General features: G+C 44.8%; 1 pseudogene; it reads left to right on the top strand.

Moving 5' to 3' along the window:
• The first annotated feature begins 9,990 nt into the window (after window positions 1-9,990).
• On the top strand, window positions 9,991-11,725 carry LOC121784615 (annotated as a pseudogene).
• Window positions 11,726-12,821: the final 1,096 nt, after the last annotated feature.

Raw genomic sequence — 12,821 nt, 5'->3', positions numbered from 1 at the left:
GCAATGACGGCCCATCAGCCCAAAGCCCAAGGAAGAGTATGAGTTCGGCATTACCAAAGAGTTCGGCCTCAGCCTACAGCTCGGTAAAAGCCAACCAATCAAGCTCTGCTCTCAGGTCGGCATCAAGCTCTACTCTCAGACCGGCAACCAAAGCAGTCGGTCTCAGTATTCGACCGAACATCAAGCTCTGCTCTCAGGTCGGCATCAAGCTCTACTCTCAGATCGGCAACCAAAGCAGTTCGGTCTCAGTATTCAACCGAACATCAAGCTCTGCTCTCAGGTCGGCATCAAGCTCTACTCTCAGATCGGCAACCAAAGCAGTTCGGTCTCAGTATTCGACCGAACAAGGAGTTAGTGGACCCATACAGGATTTCCACAACTTCCAACACACCCACTACCACGTGGTGTCAGCTCAGGCCACGATCGTAGGCCATGACCTACGCTACATGCAGGACCTCCATGACCTCCACGACATCCACAACCATCATTAGTGGTGATGCAAGCCACGATCTTAGTTCAATGTATAAATAGAACTTAGATCAGATAGAAAAAGGTTAAGCTCTCTAGAGATAAAATACCATATAGCAAGTCTGTGTTGTAAGCTGTAATCCCAGATCAAGCAATACAATCTTGCCCTCCCTTCTTCCCGTGGACGTAGATTTACTTCAGTAAATCGAACCACGTAAATTCTCTGTGTCGTACTCTGCATTTTCCTGCATTCATCACCATCAGAAATTCGCAAAACCATCACTGGCGCCGTCTGTGGGAAACAGAGAACCAAATTTGTGATAAAGCGAATTTTTGACCCTTTTTCCACCCCAAAAAAATGCATACCAGATCACACACTACCCGTAATACCGTTCGTGAAAACCATGAGGAAGCTAGTCCAGCCCGCAGATCCGGAAAACAGCCTCGGGAGACATCTACTTCCAGTTTTCACGATGAAGGAACAAGCCGCTCAAAAGGTCCACACACCGAGTCTTCCCAGCAGCCTGATTTGAATGAGGCTGTCAAGCTGTTCTTGGCTGAGAAGCAGGATGAGTTCTTAGCCTTCCTGCAAAAGAGCCAACAGCCGAAGACGAAAACGGTGGATTCTCCTTCCTCATCCAGACATGAAAGTCACTACCGCAGTAGTGCCGTGTCTTCCAGGAGGAAGAATCCTCAACCCCGACATGTTCCTGTTCCTCCTCGGTACCGGAATCACAGGAGATCTCCATCTCCTCCATACCGAAGAGATGTCGGGTTCGCCATGTACGGAGCATTGAAGACTCCGTTCTCGGACGATATCACCCGAACTTCCTTGCCACAGAACTACCGAACTCCGTCAATGACTTATGACGGGTTGGTGGATCCTCATGACTTCCTGGGACGCTATCAGTATAATATGGCGAACCAGGGTCTCAATGAGGTCCATATGTGCAAGCTGTTCCTCGAGCTGCTCATCGGGAACGCCAGAAGGTGGTTCGACAGCCTTCCTCAAGGCAGCATTAGATCCTACCGAGATCTAATGGATGCTTTCCACAGGAGGTTCTTTCAGAAAGCAGAAGCCCGGATTACTTCGGCTCAGCTGCTTTCTATACGTCAAGGTCGCGACGAAAAGATCAGCGACTTCCTGACGAGATTCCATAAGGAATGCCTACAAGTAGATAATCTCAATGATCTACTTGTCATTTCGGCATTCCAAAATGGAATCCTGCCCGGAGCTCTCTACAGAAAGCTCGTGGAATGCAGTCCGCAAACAGCTCAAGAGATGTGGGACATTGCGGACCAGTTCTCCCGAGCCGATGAGGCAGACCGTCGAAAACGGTCTTTAGACAGCTCATCTAGAGGAGACGAAAAGAAGCCCGATCATAGCGATCAGAGGCTTCCTCGCCGAACACCTTCCCCACCAAATGAGGGATAGCGGTCATCCGAGGTGATCAAAAAAGAGCAAGAGTTTGCAGATTGCGCTTAAAAGTGCCGAGCAATCAGCTCGGCACCATCAAGCATAGCAATCACAGCAGCCGGAGTCAGAGGCAGGCGAAATGACCGAAGTCACACCGGAGCCGAATTCGGTGGTGTACGGCACTGAAGCCGTGATTCCGGTTTAGATCGGCATACCCAGTCCCCGAACTCAATTTCTCCTCAGAAATGAATGGTGACGGACTGAGAGCCGAACTAGATCTTGCCGAAGAAAGAAGAGAATTGGCCTACATAAAAGCAGCCAAGTACAAGGAGCAAGTAGCCCGGTATTATAACCAAAGGGTGAAAAAGCTGCAATTTCAAGTGGGAGATCTCGTCTTGAGAAACAACGAAGTAAGCCGAGCAGAAAAGCTGGGCGAACTCGAACCCACATGGGAAGGTCCATATCGGGTGTCAGAAGTCCTCGGCAAAGGGTCTTACAAATTGACTCACGTGTCAGGAGCACAAGTACCCCGAACATGGTACGTTTCCAACCTCAAAAAGTTCCATTTGTAAGAGACAGTCCAGTCAGTCTTGAGTCCTGTTCGGTCAATGTGCTTTCTTTGGTTTGCTTGGTCTTTGTTTGTCTCTGTGCGTTTTGTCTGTGTGTTTTGTCTGTCTCTGTGCGTGTCGTCTCTTACAAATGTTACTGAGGTATCTTGTTCTTCGAAGGCTGATCCCCTTCTTAGAACATATACAAGCCAACGATTGTGAGTCAAAGCTTCTAAAGAGGATACAAGACCACAATTCAGCTTAAACAAGCAGTTCGTCTGAAACGAACTGCAATAAGCCAACGATTGTGAAGTCAAAGCTTCTAAAGAGGATACAAGACCACAATTCAGCTTAAACAAGCAGTTCGTCTGAAACGAACTGCAATAAGCCAACGATTGTGAAGTCAAAGCTTCTAAAGAGGATACAAGACCACAATTCAGCTTAAACAAGCAGTTCGTCTGAAACGAACTGCAATAAGCCAACGATTGTGAGTCCAAGCTTCTCAGGAAGATACAAGACCACAATTCGGCTTAAGAAATAAGCACTTCGTCTGAAACGAACTGCAATAAGGGAAAGTCCGATCCACGCGATAAACCTCGCCGAATTAGGACGACCAAGTTCGGTCAAAGAAGTTTACCTCATAAGACCGAGGACGACCATGTCTAGTCAAAGAGGTTTACTGCATAAGACCACTTCGGTTAACTGGGAAAGTCCGATCCACGCGATAAAACTCGCCGAATTAGGACAAGGGAAAGTTCGATCCCGGCGACAAAAATCGCCAAATTAGAACACAAACCAAGTCCGGTCAAAGATGTTTATTTCATCAGACCAAAGACGAGTCCGGTCAAAGATGTTTATTTCATCAGACCAAAGACGAGTCCGGTCAAAGATGTTTATTTCATCAGACCAAAGACGAGTCCGGTCAAAGATGTTTATTTCATCAGACCAAAGACGAGTCCGGTCAAAGATGTTTATTTCATCAGACCAAAGACGAGTCCGGTCAAAGATGTTTATTTCATCAGACCAAAGACGAGTCCGGTCAAAGATGTTTATTTCATCAGACCAAGGACCAAGTCCGGTCAAAGAAGTTTACTTCATAAGACCGAGGACAAGTACGATGAAATTTTTTCGCTAAGCTGTAAATACAGTGTTAGAAGCGAAAACAAAATTTCATTTTTCAAATCTTGTTCGGCACACAACTCCGCTACCCTACGAGATGGCGTTACGCTATTACAAAGGACTATTCTACTGTCCAGGGTTGCTAAAGTTGAGCCATCTATTCACAAAATCCTCGTGAAGCTGAGTTCGGGCGTTCCAGGCAGCCGCAGAATAAGCAGGTCGACGAGATGCTCTAATCGACCTGCCACCTCTTCTCTGAGCCCGGGAAGCCCTAGCACCTCGGCGGCGAAGAGTCTCTTCACGAAGCATTTGCCGATCTTGCTCACTCATAACCACAGCTCCTCTGCGAACTTCAGTCCGTCCTCGACTTGACGTCTCCGGTTGTCCCTGAGTTCGTTGCTGACTTGGAGTAGGGTTTTGAGCAAGTGAATCAGAGGTTTGAGCTGGAGTACTAGCATCTGTTGGCGGGAAATGCCTGAGGAATCTCTCAATTGAGGGACGCCGGGAAAGAACTATGTCGTACCGAGAAGCCCAGCGCCGCAATGATTTCACGACTTGTTGGCAAGCCGAGCTCTCCAGCGCATTGTTCCTCCGGAGTACATGATATTCCTCCCACAGTTCGTCAACTCGACTCTGAACGTCTGATATGGTCATTCCCCCGCGCACACGGATGTAATCCTCGTACGCAGTCCTCTCAGCAATGGTCGTATTCAGCTCGGCCTCCAGATCATTCTTATCGGACTCTAAGTCCTTATTATCGGCCTCCAGCTTCACTAAACGAGCCAGAAGCTCGTCATTCTTCGTCTGATCGGCTATAGCTCTTTTCTCAGCTTCGTCTAAAGCCGAAGAGTACAGCCGTTTCCAGTGAAGTATCTCCATCTCCTTGAGTACAAAGCAGCTATGTCAGTTCGGCAGCTGTACCGAGCAGATAGTAAAATACAACAGGAATAAAGGCGAGTACGAAAAGCTATACGAAGACAAGTGTAGAGAATTTTTCATTCACAAGGAAAATTTTTTTTACACTAGGAGGGCTTCAAGGCCATTTTACAAGGAAGAAACTAGACTAAGAGAAGGGAGACGAAATCATACTCCGCCAGCTTCGTCTCCGGCTCCTCGGTCTGTTTCAGCTTCTTTCTCTTGAGCTACCTCAACCTCGGCCTCGCATCCTGCCGGCCTCGCCTCCGCCTCCTGATCGGCTTCCTTCTCCGGATGCCCGGCCCGCTCGACTTCGGCCTCCTCCTCCAGCGGCTCGGCCTCACCCTCTCCGTTGTAAGTCGAAGCGGGTGAAACGGGTCCCACGGAGGCAAAGATAGCCTCCAGGTTCTCGTCCCGATCAGCTCGACAACTCCGGACTCGGTCTGCAGAAAGCAGGACCGAGGATGAAGCGAGCTCCTCAAGGAGCGGCAGATTCTGAAGCCGAGCTGCTATCTCTCGGCTGTACAGAGGCAGCACGACGTCGGCCCCCTGCTCGCCCTTATCGGTAATTAGCCTTACCAGACTACCGACAAAGGCCGAGAACTGGCTGCTCAAAAAGAGTTTCTCCGTGTAAACACGGAGAGCCTCCCCCTGGGCAGCCACGGCGGCAGCCTCCTTCTGAGCCTCCCGGTGCTTCGTCTGCTCTTGCAGGATGATGAGCTGGTTTTTGGCTGACCGGGCTTCATCCTGAGCCGAGATCCTAGCAGCTCGGGCCCTCTCAAATTTGGCCTCAGCCTGTTCGGCCAGACTACGAGCCAGATGCAACTTCTTCTGCATCTCCTCGTAGTCGTGGGATGCTTTGGAGAGCTCCACGGAGACGAGCTTGGCTCTCTGAAGATGAACAAGGAAAAAACTCAACAGAATGGCCATCAAAAAATGTGGAAAAGAAGCCAAGTCAGAAAGCTTACCTCCACAAAATTCGTCGGCCATTGAAAAGGCTCAGGGACGTGTTCCGGGATGTCTGCAACCACCTCGGAGATGACCAGGTCTTTCCCCGGCACTCTTGGGGACTCATGAAATTTCCCCTTCCCTTTAGCCGAACACGGCTCCGGCTCTTTCGGATCCGAAGAAGAGGTTTTTTGCCTCTTCGGATTCTTCTCGGCTTCAGACGCCGAGCGAGGGGCTCTCTGCCTCTCCGGCTCCACAAGCTCGGAGGACTTTCGGATAGCCTTATTCAGCATGTACACTGCCAAAAAGCAAGAAAGCAAAGTCAGATTTTCTTCGTTAAAGCAGTAGAGCATAAAGATAAAGAGAAATCCTCACCCTCGGCCTCTTCGTCCGAAGACGAGATGTCGAACACGACGTCGCCCTTGACGAGCTCAGACTCCGTGTATTGTTTCCTAACTATGGGAATCTTGTTGAGCTCGCCATCGAGCTCGTCCAACGGTTCAGGCCGAGGATGACGGATAACGGACTTCGGCCCTCTCCAGGGAAAACTAGGAGCCGCGGTCCTATCATAGTAGAAGAAGCGGTTTTGCCACTTCGGCCACTTCGTTTTACAAAAGGCCCTAAAGGGCTGTACAGGGATCAAGTAAAACCAAGACCCCTTCCTCTTAAATTGAAAGAATTTAAGGATCGCCTTCAAAGACAAATCCCTTCCTAACTTACGGAGTTCGGCAGCGAAGGCCGACAAGTGCCTCCAAGAGTTCGGAGTCACCTGGCCTAAAGGAAGCTGAAAAAATCTAGTAAATCTATAAAGGCAGAAGGGAGGGGGAAACGAAGCCCGCATTCTAAGCAGGCCTCGTACACGGTGGCGTAACCCTCCGGCGGGGAGTCAGCCCTATGATCACCGTCAGGTACCACCGCCTTCCCCCCAGGAAAAAAGTATTTTTCGGGTAGGGATATCACAGTATCCTTACTCAAAATACTATGGAAATACTCTATGGTCTTCTCCCCGGACTCTTTCCGGCCAGAAGACCCCTTACCGCCTTTCCTACCGCTACCTAACTCAGAAGAAGAAGAAGAAGACATGGTTCTTACTCTTTGCAAAATCTGAAGAAATTCTGAAGAAATTCTTGAAAGCGGAGAGAGAATTTTCGCAAAAAAGAGAGAGTGCAGAAGAAGCAGTCGCAAAAATGCTTCAATGATGAAGAAAGGAGGTATTTATCAGATTCAGCGAAGATTTCAAAATCGTCGCACCGTTTCGAATCCCACCTTTTCAGGATTCAACGGCCGGATTTTACTGTCGCATTTAATGCAGTCACGTGCAAGGCACGTCCCCTGACATCAGCCCCCCCTTGCCTTTATCCAGAATGCCGAAGTGACTCACTTCGCCGAAGTGATTCACTTCGCCCTTCGGGGGGGGTAGTGATGGGGTGCGTACTAAACAAGCCCAACAGCAATGACGGCCCATCAGCCCAAAGCCCAAGGAAGAGTATGAGTTCGGCATTACCAAAGAGTTCGGCCTCAGCCTACAGCTCGGTAAAAGCCAACCAATCAAGCTCTGCTCTCAGGTCGGCATCAAGCTCTACTCTCAGACCGGCAACCAAAGCAGTTCGGTCTCAGTATTCGACCGAACATCAAGCTCTGCTCTCAGGTCGGCATCAAGCTCTACTCTCAGATCGGCAACCAAAGCAGTTCGGTCTCAGTATTCGACCGAACATCAAGCTCTGCTCTCAGGTCGGCATCAAGCTTTACTCTCAGATCGGCAACCAAAGCAGTTCGGTCTCAGTATTCGACCGAACAAGGAGTTAGTGGACCCATACAGGATTTCCACAACTTCCAACACACCCACTACCACGTGGTGTCAGCTCAGGCCACGATCGTAGGCCATGACCTACGCTACATGCAGGACCTCCATGACCTCCACGACATCCACAACCATCATTAGTGGTGATGCAAGCCACGATCTTAGTTCAATGTATAAATAGAACTTAGATCAGATAGAAAAAGGTTAAGCTCTCTAGAGATAAAATACCATATAGCAAGTCTGTGTTGTAAGCTGTAATCCCAGATCAAGCAATACAATCTTGCCCTCCCTTCTTCCCGTGGACGTAGATTTACTTCAGTAAATCGAACCACGTAAATTCTCTGTGTCGTACTCTGCATTTTCCTGCATTCATCACCATCAGAAATTCGCAAAACCATCAACAATAAGTTTGTTTGGGTGGATATGAATTCAAGAATGGATGGAGGTGGGGTCGCATAGGTCAGCCGACCCATCTACGACCAACGAGTATCGAAAAATTATAGTATTGTATTAACTTTGGTCTTTCGAGCCATTGTCGCATCCACGCCAGCAACTTTGTGGCTCCGCCCCGTGCATGTCCTTTTGAAGTATCGAAATTGTTTAATAAATACTAGATTGACTATCATATAAACTCATCTATCTTGGTGTTATATGATAAAAAATGACATAAAATATGTATTGTTATCATGTTTTATTTATTTATCTTCCTTACCAAACGCTCACTAAATTTATACGAGTGAAAGCAAACAAGGAAACTGATTTAAAATAGAGCGAACAGTTTGAGTAACAAAAAACAAACAGACCATAGTGTAGATGTTTTGCATCTTTTGCAAAACTAATCCTTTCAGCTAATGAAAAGATATTAGATGCTGAGAACATAAACATATCACTAGGTCTACTTGAAACAATCTTATCCCACATAATTAAACAAGAAAATCATTCAAAAGGAGGAACATAAACCAAATTTTCAATAGAGATAATATAGCCAACCCTCCCATAACATTTATCTTGCCATATTTTTTAATGGAATTATATATCGACACGATAAATTTCTGTGGCATTTAGTAAAATACAATATGATTAGTTCAGTTGATTGGATAGTATTACAACACATTACGCAGTTTCATTGAAGATTATTTGATGTATAATTAGTGGTTGGAATTCAACAATTTTGCCAAATTTGTAGCTCACTTTGACTAATTGCTTCTTAAATTTCTAAGTCTTTTTTAGTGGAGTATCCTTTTGTTTTATATAAGAAAAAAACTCCTCATTATATTTTCTATTTTATTGAATCATTCATATAGTTGATTTCAAAAGATGATAAAGTTTCAAGTTGATTTAGCCGCCTAAGCAGCTTCCGAATAATCACGTAAGTCATTACTTGTGGAAGGGTTTGGCCTTTGTGAATTGACTTTAAAAGTATAGTATAGTATAGTATAGTCATACAAGCGGTCAATTGCGTTAATATATATGGACCTTCATACAATAGACAGAAATAAGATGCTCCTCATGTTTTAATTTCTAATACACATTAAAATAACATCATCTTAACTTGTATAATTAATTTGACATAAATATAAGTACTATATGTTAGCTAACTTTTTTTTTGGAAAAATCATATATATTCACACCTAAACTATCGACTAAAGAAAAATATCAATTATGATGACTATGTTATTCAGTAAGACGGTGTTTGCTAGATAGGGCGATTCGTTGATAGGATAAGATGTGGATTGTGGACTATTATTAAAGTTTTCGAACATATTATCACATGCGGTTGTGTTCAATCATTCATATACTTGTTTAAAGAGAAAATAAATAAGAAAAGATAATATTTACTTATAATATTGTTTAAAGAGAAAATAAATAAGAGGAGATAATATTTACTTAAAACTGATAATAGTATTAAATTTTCATGGACTATAGTCCAATTGTTTTGTAGTGAGGAAATGGCTAAGCATGAACCGTAATCTTGAAACCAGGGACGGAGACACCGGCGGCTAAGCCACCGCTCCAGCGGGGGCTTGGCCGGAACCGGACCCAGAAGGAGAAGAAGAAGAAGAAGAAGAAGAAGAAGAAGAAGAAGAAGAAGAAGAAGAAGAAGAAGAAGAAGGTCCCTAATTTTATTTTATTGGACTTTAAGTTGGACCTTTATATTTTATTGGTATGTAATATTATTTGATAATGAAAAAAATAATACAGCCCTAATTGAAGCCCAAATCTAAAATTTCAATAGCGGCTCTTCTCCTTCTAAAACCAGAACAGAGGCAGCGAATTATAACATAGCTTTGGAGTCGGACTGTCGAACAGAGACAGCAAATTACAACATGTATTTTCCAGAAAATCAAAGGTTTGATTCTTGATTGACGGTTGGATGAATGATATCTTAGTTGTATATACCGAGAGGGAAATTTTTAACAAAATTGAAAATGAGGACATCCTTCGACGGTTTCAAGAAATGGCGACACGTCGAAAAAGTTATCATCTAGAGTCTCGTAAAAAAATTGTAAAGACATTTTATTTGAGTTGAATATTTTATTATAATAATAATTATTTTTATTTTTATTTTTATTTTTTTAAATTTCGGCACCGGCTTATTTGAAAGTCTAGTTCCGTCCCTGCTTGAAACCTATGGATCCAATTTCAACCCCTAGTTTTGTGTGACAAGGATCGGAATTTAATCGGAATTTAATCACATCATTATTCATCAAAATGGCTAACTATAAATACAGGTATTGCTTTGCCTACTTTAAATCAAACAAACAACACTAATATTCAAGGAATTCAATCCCACTTTTCATAAACCTTCTCGCTCTCTCTCTCTCCATGGAATTCCAGTCAACCTTTAGTTTGACTACCGCCGTCCTCCTCCTCCTGACACCTGTCATTTTCTTACTCATAATCAAGTCACGTAGACAAAAACCACACCACCACCACCACCAGCTCCCCCCGAGCCCGCCGCGGCTGCCCCTGATCGGCCACCTCCACCATCTCATCGGCAAACTACCCCACCACGCTCTCACCGCCCTATCCAAAAAATACGGCCCCATCCTCCACCTCCGCCTCGGCCAAGTCCCCGCCGTCATCATCTCCTCCCCTGCGGCGGCGCGCGAGGTCCTCAAATCGCAGGATCCCTCCTGCGCCGACCACCCAGACAGCATCGGCACCAAGATCACGGGGTACGACTGCGCCGACCTCGCCTTCAGCCCCTACGGCGAGCACTGGCGCCAGATGCGCAGGATCTGCGTCCTCGAGCTCCTCAGCGCCCGCAACGTCCGCTCCTTCGGCTTCCTCCGCCGTCACGAGGTCGACCGCCTCGTAGACACCGTCCGCCTCTCCGCAGGAGGTCCCGTCGACCTCACGGCGGCGGTTTTCTCCGCCACGAGCGCCACCACGTGCCGGGCGGCGTTCGGGAAGGTGGTGAAGGGCCGCGACACGCTGATTAAGATGATGAGGGAGGCATTGACGATGACCGGAGGGCTTGAGCTTGCGGACTTGTTTCCGTCGTCGAAGCTGCTGAGTGTTCTCTGCTGGAATAGGTCTAGGTTGCTGAGGATGCGGCGGCGGCTTGACAGGATTCTGGATGTGATCGTGGAGGAGCACCGCTCGAAAAAGAGAGGCGAGTTCGGCGGGGAGGATATAGTCGATGTTTTGATCAGGATGCAGGAAAACAGAGAGCTTCAGTTTCCAATAACGAATCACAACATCAAAGCTATCATTTTCGTAAGGCCATTACTTTTTTTTAATCAGTTATAATAGCAAGAGTTTGCTCGTATATATTTCTGACAAATATATATATGCAGGATATGATTTCTGCTGGAACTGAGACAACGTCAACGAACCATTGACTGGGCGATGGCGGAGCTGATGAGGAAACCTGTAGTGATGGAGAAGACGCAGCCGGAGATCAGAGCGGCCGTGAAGGGAAAAACGAGCGAGGAAGAGGGCGACGCGGAGGCGCTGAGATACAAACTGGTGATCAAAGAGACTCTGAGGCTGCACCCGCCGATTCCGTTGCTTCCGAGAGCGTGCAGAGAAGAATGCAAAACAATCCCGATCAAAGCTAAAGTGATGGTCAACGCATGGGCCATGGCCCGGGATCCAAAATACTGGGACCGGCCCGAGATATTCTGGCCCGAGCGGTTTGAGGGGAGTTCCGCGGATTTTGCGGGCAGTGACTTGCAGTATATTCCTTTTGGGGGAGGGCGAAGAGCCTGCCCGGGGATGGGGTTCGGGCTGGCGACGGTGGAGCTGACGCTGGCGCAGCTTCTCTATCACTTTGAATGGAAGATGCCGGAGGGAATGAGCGTGGATATGGCGGAGGGCGAGGGGATCGCCGTCGGTCGGAAAAACGGTCTCTTTGTGGTCCCCACGCACTATGATAATTCGATTGCTATATGATAGTTTTGTGACTGAGTTTTCAACTCGTTGCTAAATTTACTCTGTTTTTACAGTTCGATATATGCGATGTAAGCGTTAATACTATTAATAAAATAATTTTTAATTTAAGTAAATACTCCTTATTTAAATGATTAGATTTGTGATATATAACTTGACTTATTTAATTACTCGATTAGATAATTATGTTATGAATTTGAACGTAGTTTGATTATTTAATCATCCTCCAATTTATTAAAGTTTTCAATTATTTTTATAATATAGGGTAGATTAATTAAGGTAAAAATTCATTTTGATTGTAAAAACTGAAAACATTGTAAAGATACTGTATTTATAGTAAAATACTTACAGTATATTCCAATAAAATAAAACTAAATGAAAATTTGAAAATGAAAAGTGTTACTATTAAATTCAAATTATAGAAATTAATCCTTATATCAATTACTATTAGCTTAGAAAAACAATTAACAGTACCTTGAATCACTCCATACTCTTAAAAATAAGGCACTTTTAGTAGTATTATTTGTTGAGGACGAGTGTATAATACTCCGTCTTTGATTAATTATAGTCAACAGAATAAATGTTTTTTTATATATCTAATTCAGTGATAAAGAGCAAGCAAAATGTTTGTATACAGTTCGAACTTCGAAGTGGGTAAGGAATAATAAAAATGAATACTAAATATAGTATTCAAAGAACATACTACAAATCTATGTTCATTAAAAATCACAAAAGAGGAAAACAGTTAAATTTGACGGCACAAGCACGAAATTAAATTAGCAAATAGCAAATGTCTTAGGTAATTCCTAATTCCTATACTCATAAAACTGAGGCAACTAGACACTAGTTATGAATTATGATATGTCTGCGCCTCCTACCTTGAAATTAAATTTGCAAATACGAAACCCATACTCTACAGCCGCCTATGTAACCGCTTTACAATTCCATGCAATTTACCAGTTTAGTATTTCTTCAAATCCATGCAATTTACCAGTTTAGTACTCCCTCGGTCCCACGAAAGATGTCACACTTGTAGGATGACACTAGATTTTAGGAGGTTTTATTTTGTGTGTTAGGTGGAAAGTGAAAATATAATATTTATATTATTATGAGATGAATTTTTTTTCTAAAAATGGAAATGTGACATCTTTAGTGAGACAAAACTAAAAAGGAAAGCAAGACATCTTCTATGAGACATAGGGAGTAG

Source organism: Salvia splendens, chromosome 21 (assembly GCF_004379255.2).
Source record: "Salvia splendens isolate huo1 chromosome 21, SspV2, whole genome shotgun sequence".
In the NCBI taxonomy this organism is placed as follows: Eukaryota; Viridiplantae; Streptophyta; class Magnoliopsida; order Lamiales; family Lamiaceae; genus Salvia; species Salvia splendens.
This window is presented reverse-complemented; position numbering and strand designations above follow the sequence as displayed.